Genomic DNA, 10,756 nt, shown 5'->3' on the forward strand with positions numbered 1-10,756 from the left:
ATTTTAACATATGCAAACTGATCCATGATCCCTGGTATGCGATAAATAGGCCCAACACCATCGTAGGAGAAACATGCCCATATCATGATGCTTGCACCTCCATGCTTCACTGTCTTCACTGTGTACTGTGGCTTGAATTCAGAGTTTGGGGGTCGTCTCACAAACTGCCTGTGGCCCTTGGACCCAAAAAGAACAATTTTACTCTCATCAGTCCACAAAATGTTCCTCCATTTCTCTTTAGGCCAGTTGATGTGTTCTTTGGCAAATTGTAACCTCTTCTGCACATTCCTTTTTTTTAACAGAGGGACTTTGCGGGGGATTCTTGAAAATAGATTAGCTTCACACAGACGTCTTCTAACTGTCACAGTACTTACAGGTAACTCCAGACTGTCTTTGATCATCCTGGAGGTGATCATTGGCTGAGCCTTTGCCATTCTGGTTATTCTTCTATCCATTTTGATGGTTGTCTTCCGTTTTCTTCCACGTCTCTCTGGTTTTGCTCTCCATTTTAAGGCATTGGAGATCATTTTAGCTGAACAGCCTATCATTTTTTGCACCTCTTTATAGGTTTTCCCCTCTCTAATCAACTTTTTAATCAAAGTACGCTGTTCTTCTGAACAATGTCTTGAACGACCCATTTTCCTCAGCTTTCAAATGCATGTTCAACAAGTGTTGGCTTCATCCTTAAATAGGGGCCACCTGATTCACACCTGTTTCTTCACAAAATTGATGACCTCAGTGATTGAATGCCACACTGCTATTTTTTTGAACACACCCCTTTCAACTAATTCAACTAATTGCCCAATTGCACAGCCTTAAGAGCGTGCATATCATGAATGCTGGGTCTCATTTGTTTTCTGAGAATCTACTGAACCTACTGGTAACTTGTTTGCCACGTAGCAATAAAAAAATATACGAAAAACCTTGATTATTCTGGTTAGTCACATTGTACTGCTATTATTTTGAACAAGACTGTATATATATATATATATATATATATATATATATATATATATAGTTGTTGTAGTTATAAAACATTATTAAATGTCTTCTAATTAAAAAAAAAAAAACTGTGAATACAATCATCCACAACCACAAACAAGATGAATTCATTCAAAATGCATGTATGAACAAGGTACCTCATGATTGTGACCACCACAATGTTGCTCACCTGTAGAGCAATGGGAATGTTGGGCAGAGCCTGACCGTAAGTGTCATGGCAGTGCAACCCCAGTGCAGACCTCTGTCAACAAATCACTCAGCATCTTGGCCATGGAGCCCGCGGTGCCTACGCCAATGATATCCCCCAGGGATACCTCATAACAGCCCAGCTCAAACAACCGCTTTGCCACCTGGGCCAGAACAGAGGAAAGCCATGAAAACACCATCCCCCTTGGAAATATAAACGAGATGATGGAGTGCACACAGAGAGCTCATTCTGGGTGTTAGAAAAGCACTGCTGTGTTACAGCGTCATGCAGGCTTTTTAGCAAACATCATAATAAGGGCCTTGTGGGATTACGAAAATTGTGGGAAGAAAAAATATTCAGAGCGTTCAACACTCGATAAGATTTATCGCATATTGGAAGGCCCATTTGATTTTGCTTCGACCAGTTATACACTGAATAATTCTATTCAGATTGAACACCTTTGTGACTTATAATTGTTTTACTTGTCCCTCATACGGACAGCCAAGAGCACAGGAAACATACCTGGAAATAAGTGAAAGAACTACTGAAAGGTAAAGTTCAGCACATTTTGGATGATATATAGCTTTGAGTTTACAGTAAAGCAACATAGGTGAAATAATGCCAAGTGCTGTTTTACTGCAACCACAAGCAGAACAGTCCACAGTGGCCAGAACGGCTCTTACAATGGATTACATCTTTCACAGAATAAAACAAAATGTTCAGCAGCAGACCAAACATATGGTCGGTGTCAAATGGTTGTGACAAATACTACAAATAGTGTTGACAGTGGGAATGAGAAATGGTGCTAGAGAGTGTCATGCCAGCTATATGTGCTTTCCATATGTGGAGGAAGCATGTTCTGCTAGAAACAGTGAACAAACAAGTGAAAAGTTGAAAATGTTTCTCTTGGGCTTGTGGTCGTCAGATGATACTGCTGTGTGCTACCAGAATTTCCGTGGAGTCTCTTCTTGAACATTAGGCATTGAGTCACATTTGCCAGATGAGTTAGTCAGACTGACTGCTCTCTATCAAGGGTTTTCAGTAAAGAGCACAGACTGAAAACTCTGGACACATCTGGACTTGCACTTGTAACCACACTGCATGCACATCTGGAACTTGACTTATTTACTCATTAATTCTGGAATAATTTCTGGCTGCTGTGGTATCCCTATCTCAAAATCTCAACAGAGAACAGTCAAAAAAAATCTAAGTACAATAAAAGAAACCACTGACCTTCTGGTTAAACCAAAGATCAGTCTTGGAACTTGCTTATATAACAAATGGCTCCTGAAAACTACAGTGCTGCAGTCATTTGCATGGACAGTCACCTGGACCAAATGTCTGACTAAGTTGTATTATTTTGGCAGCTCAGAGGAAACCTTGATTTTTTTTTTTTTTTTTTTTTTTTTATCGTTATTTTATTTTAGCTTGTTTTATTAAGAATTCAGCTACCAATAAGAGTTCAACTGAAGGGAAAGTCATAACAATCCACACTGCAGAACTTTCAAAAATGTCAGCGAGGGTCAAACCTTCAACTATTCAGTAATTCAGACCATGATCCAGTATGCCACACCATTATTATTATTATTATTATTATTATTATTATTATTATTATTATTATTATTATTATTAATTTGATTAACCAATTTCCACATTTTCAGAATTCAGCATTAAGCTCTGCCAATTTCTAAAATATTTTCATTCTCAAAGTTCCTCCCAGGGTGGCTTCAAAGGCCGAATCTGTTGACTGTTATGTCAAGTCAGCCCTAATCCTGAATATGAGGTTACAGTCTTGACTACAAACCTTCCCTTTACCAGTCCAGATCTTTATCTGCTTTTCAACAACCATTCTTTGAGTAATTATAATCTTGCGACACAATCTGCCGGTCTCTGCATCATTGGCAGATTGTTGGTCAGATTATCATTCAAAATTAGTGTTGAAGTGTGAAAGTGCTCAAAATGAACACTGGCCTATTACTTGAAGACAAAACTGGGTCTATGGCACACAGCCATGCCTTCCTGTTAGGCTGCAATCGTTTCAAGTGATATTTTTCCTGCTCAATGTTAGTTGAGTGACTCAGTACAGGTAACTGTAGAGCAAATTTGTACAACGATGGCAGCCTATCAGATACATTTATTTTTGCAAAAACTGAAAGACACTTTAATTCCTTAAAATTTCTGGATGTTTTGAATATGCTTTCAATTATCTATAAGAACACTCCAATTTACACATTTTGGCATGTTTAACCATTTCACGGATAGTCCCCCAAAATCAGTCAATTCTATATTAGGCTACTCATGGTTAGTCCCAAGCAAGGCTGTAATCAAACATACAAACACAGGTCTTTTATCCACTTTACATCCCTTCACCCTTTTGTTTAATCACAATCTTTTCATCATCCTGATTCGGCATCATTACTTGGCATTAACTTGATTTCCTTTCAATACTAGTGCACATAATGAACACTGGCCTAAATCTCAAAGAAAACACATAGAAGAAGCTGGTGTCTGTGGAACACATCCGCACACTGGTATCCCTTCCCGTTTGGCTGCAGAGATGACCTGCTCAAACCTCTGCAAACTCCTCTATGGAGCAGTTGATGTTGTTCCTGCTAAAAGTCTCTGAGGCGGAGCCAAAAACTGCCACTTCAGTAGCTCCTGCTGCAACCTTTAAGAGGAAACATTTAATCAAGTTTGTACATATAGACGTTGGCTTTTGAGCACAACTTACATGATTAGCAAGGAAAGAAATTAACAGAAATAGGTTAAACATTTACAAATAAATGCTACAAGATGTAAAGGTCACGCTCTTATGCAAAGTAAAGGGGCAGTGAAAGCGTAGGCAGAGAAAATGCATAAATAAAGTGGTTTATTATACAAGAAAAACATCATTGACCTGGCATGGAAGGTAAATTGCAAATCACACTTATAAATAAATGTAAATGATGCAAATATTTACTTAAAAACTGCCTGGAAGCCCTGAGTATTCAGAGTCAGAACAGGGCATCTAACATCAGGACACCTTTTATTCCCTCTCAACGCTGCAGTGTGGTCTGCCATCTGAAAAACCAAAATGCAAACCAACAAGAATTTATACTCAAACTTTATCCCAAAGGATTTTGCGCAAATGCAGTTTTGATGACATGAATACCAAATCCAGTGGTTTTGTGTGGACAGAAAAGCCACAGGATATCAGCCAACATGCTCTTGAGGATTCTTATTACCTGTGCTAACCACTTTGTAGACATACAGCTAGTGGCTTCGATGACAGGGAGCCCGGTCTGAGAGAGCATATCTATCAGTCGGATTTTGACCTCTGTCGGCACTATTTCCTGCACAAACACAATAGCACAAATGTCTTAGGTTTCTATAAACACATCCCGGGAGCATGTACAGCCACAACAGCGCTGTATTATTGAGATGAATAATTGATTTTCCACCATCCCCTAATGAATAGTTTTCCTGTGAACATATACAATAGAACAGTCACAGTGTCTTCTAAAAATGTGCCCGTGGTAACACTTTTGCAAAATTAGACTGCTTCTTGCACATTTCAGTGAGTGGCATTAATACTGCATTCGTTTTATATGTAACAGATGCTAAGTGTGTCATGATTGGTGTAGCCTACAAATCAAGACTGTTCAGAAATAAAATGTCCGGTGAGTGGCACTAAAAGGTTAATGCTTTATCGCATTTCAAAATAATGTACAACCTACACTAAATGATAACCTAAACCAGGGGTAAGCAAGTTCAGTCTTAAAGATCTATTGGACTGCAGAGTATAGCTCCAACCCTCATCACACACCTGAACAAGCTAATCAATATCTTCAGGATTACTGAGGCTATAGGCAGGTAAGGCACTTTTTTATTTTTATTTATTTATTTTTGCTGGGTTGGAGCTAAACTCTACAGGACAGCAGTTATCTACTTGCCTACATCTGACCTAAACCTAACTTATAATGTAAAAAACATGTTTTGAAGCAACCCTGGAATTTCAGCTTGCTTCTACAAACCACTGTGCTCCTTTATTACGACCGAGTATTCCTCATCACAAATGCTATGCTGTACTGGGTGAGCTTTGTAGTTTTACAAATCATGTAACTATAGTAAAAGTGTTTTGAGGTCATAAGATAGTAATGTGCAAGGAAATGCGTGATAATAAGTTTACTGACTAATAATCTACCTCGTAATAAAAATTTTCTGTGAAAAGGAATAATTTTATTATTCTTTTAACGCCAATAATGCTAATTTTAACTGCATGGAATTGTACTTTTTAGTTACAATGGTGGAAAAATAAGTAGGATGAGGCAATGTTTTTTCCAATTAAAGTCTACGTTGACTAAACCATGCTAAAGATATGTCTGATTAAAACGTAAATGATAGTATGTTGTGTGCTCACCAATGATGTCATTACCGAACAAAAAATGTCACAGCCACTTATATTTATGTCTTTGATTTTGTTACGATGCTTTTTTAAAGAAGAATGCAAATCATAAACATGCCAAACCACAAGCTACAAGCACTTCTCGTTTTCTTGGTCCGACCTCCACAATTTTGACACAAGTGGAAGCTTCTGCAGTTCAGAGCACTGCAAATTGAAAAACAATGAGGAAGGAAAGACCATATAACAATTTCTCAGTGCTGTACGGAAAATCTGAAAGGTGGATTAAGACACATCCTCTGCCCAGTGCTTCCTGTCAAATGGTGTGTACAGTACAACATCATGTTTTGAATCTGGTCTTCAGATCCTTGCCAGGTCATTTATGACATAATGTGCATTGGAAACAAGCATTTCCTCTCTTCCAATTGTAAAACCAAAGCTTAACCTTTGAATTCATGGAGTTAGATTACCAAGGGACAATGCTGTGTTTGTAGAAGATTTAAATGGCTATAAAACCTCAGCCTCTTGATACTGAAACCATTGCTTTGAGGAACTGCACACAGCCTAGTTTCTTTACAGCTGAGTTTGATTTAATTGTGCTGTCATGGAGGGAGGACATGGATTTGTTAGAGGAATGATAACAAACTTCTCTGTAAGAAATTTCTGACTGTCTGCGCTATGCAGGCGGAGGATAACCATTGTGGTTTGTCCCGTTAGCATCCCTGACCTGCAGTTAGGACAGTCTATTAATTTCACTCATAAATCAAACTCACTCTTTTAACTCGCCACTCAAACCAGAAATACGGGCCCTGTTAGAAATATCAAATAAAACATTATTTTCTTATCAAGGAAATAAATTAGACCAAAACGATTTTGCTCTGTATTTTGTAAACATTTCTGGCCCCTAGCTTTGAGTGGTATTTTCAAGAGGTTAAGCCAAAGCTGGGAGAGAGGCTGAATAAAGTGAGACAACGGTGCCATTTACTGTATTTAAAGAGCTTTTCTATATTGGTCTAATAAACATTAGACATTACGTTTTCCAGTTTAAAGTTGTTTTGTTCAGTTTGGCTAAACAGCAAATAACACGGAGTACAAATTAAAATAAACAAATGTGTATTCATGTATTTATTTATCTATGTTAGTGGATTTTCATGTCTTTATTTATAGTAAGTAAACATAATTAAACATTAATTATAATCAGTTTTTAGTTTTATCTTAGGTGAAAATTCTATTTTGTAGTATAGCTATTTTAACTTTTCCTTGCAAAGAAATTGTTACAGATAGCCAAAATATTATTATAGTCACCTAACAGTACACTTATAATAATTTTGTCTTGTGTCTAAAGAAAATGTATTAAGTATGGTGCAGTAATCACAATTGTGTTTCTCTGCTAAACATGATTTATGTTTTTGATTAATATAATTCTCTAAAAATCTGCTTTAATGTAGAGCAAATTAATCAATATGCAAAAATAATGTTCAATTATTCTGCATTAAAATTATCATTTTGTTGAAGAGTGGACCTTTTGCTTAGACTAAGTACATAAAAAAGAGAATGTCTTTGCTGCTTTACTTGTATTCATTGTAGTGTATTATTTCTGATTAATATTAAATAAAAACATAAAGTTTGAACCAAGCCATAATAATAATTTGAGAGAAAGTTTATTGGTTGTTTGTTTTCACTGTAGTTTCCATCTCTTTAAGTGTACTATGGGATACTGTAGGATATAGGCCTGCCACCCTGTCATTATTAAATGAAATTCTTCAGTTTTGAAGTGGGAAACAATGCCGTTTGGCATAGCTAATGTAAAACCTGGTGTAGCTTGATGAAAAGCACCATTTTGTAATTAACCACAAATTTAAAACAGTATTTGAGAGCTCTGGTGCAGATGTTTATTGTTTAGTTTTTTTTAGTCACAAAGAATGCATATAATGTCATTAAGTCTCAAGTCTCACAGAAGAAAGAAAATTACTGGTTGATGGTGAGGGTAACATGAGGGTCCTTTATTAAAACTTTCATAACGGGATGAGCTTTACCCAATTGCTTTTCTCTCTGTGTTGCTGTATTTCCTAGAGCCATGTATAAATCTTGCACATGCAAAAACAGACCCCCACCTTCTCTTCCCACAGGAGCCGTGGAAACCAAGGATAATCCTGCAAGAAACTCTCATAGCAGTGCTTGACCACAGCTGAAACGTTAACCATCTGGGTAGCCCGTTCTGCTAGCCCAGTGCTGTTCCTGGGTGATACCTCTGGTGATCAGAGTGCATGCACTTCTGAGCAGCAAAAAGAGAGCATCACTTCAAAAAGGGCATGGTATGACTCCGCTGTTACCATGGCAACAGCATCCCTGCCTGTGCACGGCAATGTAGGGAAGGGGAGGGAAGACTGACTGAAGACGTTAGACGGCATTTTGTTCGCTTTAGACTGACAGTTCCATGTGAAGTAGAGACCCGCTGGGAATCTCGGCTCTACAATAAGTCTAACCACAAGCTGCTTATTTTACTGCCCTTGGCTCCCCTCCCCAGCGGAAATCTACAGCTTCGGGGAAATATGCTGCCGAGATTGATCTCCTGTAACTGAGGCAGCTCATGCTTTTCAATGGCCGGCTGTGCCACTCTTGCCAATGTCAACTGTGCTCTGTTATAAAATCTCTCTGTAAAGCCAGGCTGCAATTTACTTGTGAAAGAGGCATTCTTCCTGGCCCAGGTGCTTACAATAGAGAGGTTTAAGGACGCTCTTCCTCAATAAGATGCTGGTGTGCTGTGAGAGGGTCTGGCCTCTCTCGTGGGGGGAAAATGCAACTGGTGAGACCAGGAGCTGCATTTATTAGGTATCAGCATTTCTCACATGGCGTGAGATGATAAATCACAAGGTGACTTGATGAATAAAAAGAAAAGTAGTTTTAGGTTTTATGCTGAACAAGAGCAATAATAAAAAGTGTATGTGTGTATATATATATATATATATATATATATATATATATATATATATATATATATATATATATATATGTATATATATATATATATATATATATGTATATAATAGTAAAGCAATAAAAGGCTATGTAATCAATTAAAATATTTCTTAACACTAAGTGCACTTTTCACAATAATGTGAAATTAGGTAACACTTTACAATAAGGATCAATAGTTGGAATTAGTTAACTACTTTAGTTAACATGCATTAAGCATGAATAATACTTCTACAGCATTTAGTTAATGTTAATTTCAACATTTATGAGTGCATTATTAAAGTCAAACGTTATACTTGTTAACATTAGTTAATGTACTATGAATTAACATGAACTAACAATGAATGGCTGTATTTTCATTAACTAACATTAAAAAATATTAATAAATACTGTAATGAATTTTTCATTGCTTGTTCATGTTAGTTAATATATTAACTAACATTAATAAGCAATAGAACCTTATTGTAAAGTGCTACCAATTTTACTATAAAGTTAATTATTTTGACGGGGCTTTACTTATTGTGACATGTCGACCAACATAAAAAAGCTTGTAAAGTACTTGATTGTAATTGTATCTATAGTGTTATTCATTATTACATTTCATATACATTATTACATGTCATATACATTAATACAATTTAATAGATGCTTGTCAGGACATTTGGTTGTACACTTTATACAGAAATATACACAGTAATCTACTTAAGTGGGTCAAAAAGGTCCTTTATAGTTCATCTAACTGCATTTAGTATAAATGTAAGCTTTCCGGATGTATTTAATTTCAATTAACATGCTAGTGGCCATTACATTCAGTTAACACCATAGTGTATTATTTTACAGTATTTTTTATTATATGTACTTTTTCTTAACTGTACTGCTTTTCCACAATGGAATCGTGGGTTGATGTGTAAACTTTGGCTTCTTTAGTGTCCAAACAAGTTCAGACAGTTTTTACAATTACCAAGTAATGATGAAATTACACAATTCACATTAAGTATCTGATTCATTTCCTTGAACTTTCCCAGACCTGGAAATCAAAGTTTTTTAAATAGTCCACATACAAATCTGCACAGTCTTTCCTATATGTGCATGAAAGTATGTAATCTAGCCCAGACACTGAGCCAGGAGTATAGCCTGGAACATACAGCTGTGGGGTGTGTATGATTCAGAATTGCCCCCAGCTGGAGTTAGCCGAATTAGATCTGCGTCCCTACCGAACCATTTAGGATTTCCTTTCCTTGAATGCTCTCTAACTAAAAGGACAAAAAGTGGACATTCATCTTGACAAATACCAGCTGTCTAGGTTTACTTCAAAGAGGTAAGCTACACCTTCAGGGCATCCTGGATAATGTAAAGTAACACAGCACAGGTGAGCGAGTGTGGGGGCTTTTCTGAACTTATTTTATCATCCCATATGTGCTCTCATAAACATTCAGCCACTGAGTACGTCAGGAGGATAAAATGTTAAATAAAGCACAATTTCATCAGCCATTACCTGAAAGCATGGGTTATTTTGGATGTACCAGATGTTCACCTCTTTAACCTTATTCCTCTTGCAATTTTAGATGATTTAGGAGCAAACTAGTATACGATGGGCTAGGCTTTGCACAAACAAATCCTGCTTGGTTAGCTCTGGGCCTCTCGTGAATTAATCTTTGCCTCTGTGAACTTAAATTGGTAAAATATTTATTCTTTGCTGTCTCTTGTAATGTAATCACTGATGGACTATCTATAGGGAGCAATGGTGCATTTTTCCTGCAGGTCAGTAGATCAGTGGGCTGACTGTTGACACTGAATTTAGATATAAAGTAAATATGCAAAGATTTGGAAGGGAGTAGATGTCAAACATCAAAGTAGCTGATACACAATGTTCTCTATCTGGCAGCATTCATGTGCTCTATCATATATAAAAGGTGGTTTTGAGCAGATTTTAAGGCTAGTATTTATGGACTTTTGTACAATATTAAAATTGCACTGTATTGGAATCCCTATTGGAATCTGAGTTGTCAAGTAAAGAACCACTGAACTTGGTAGCAGGGCTGTTGTCATATCATCCCTGGGCCGGCCCTGTAACCAGGTGTAATCTAGCCATTGTGGGTACACCCAAAGCAAAGTTTGCCCTGTGAATTTAAGCAATAGTTTGGGTTCCCGGTCTGTTTTTTATTCGCAGTCCATCCCTGAGTGTTATTGATGACACTACAGTGAGTCAT

General features: G+C 37.0%; 1 pseudogene; it reads right to left on the reverse strand.

Annotated features, from left to right (window-relative positions):
- LOC113113133 (3-hydroxymethyl-3-methylglutaryl-CoA lyase, cytoplasmic-like) overlaps positions 1 to 8,078 on the reverse strand; it is a 58,555-nt pseudogene extending 50,477 nt beyond the window's left edge.
- Positions 8,079 to 10,756: the final 2,678 nt, after the last annotated feature.

This window comes from Carassius auratus, chromosome 13 (assembly GCF_003368295.1).
Source record: "Carassius auratus strain Wakin chromosome 13, ASM336829v1, whole genome shotgun sequence".
In the NCBI taxonomy this organism is placed as follows: Eukaryota; Metazoa; Chordata; class Actinopteri; order Cypriniformes; family Cyprinidae; genus Carassius; species Carassius auratus.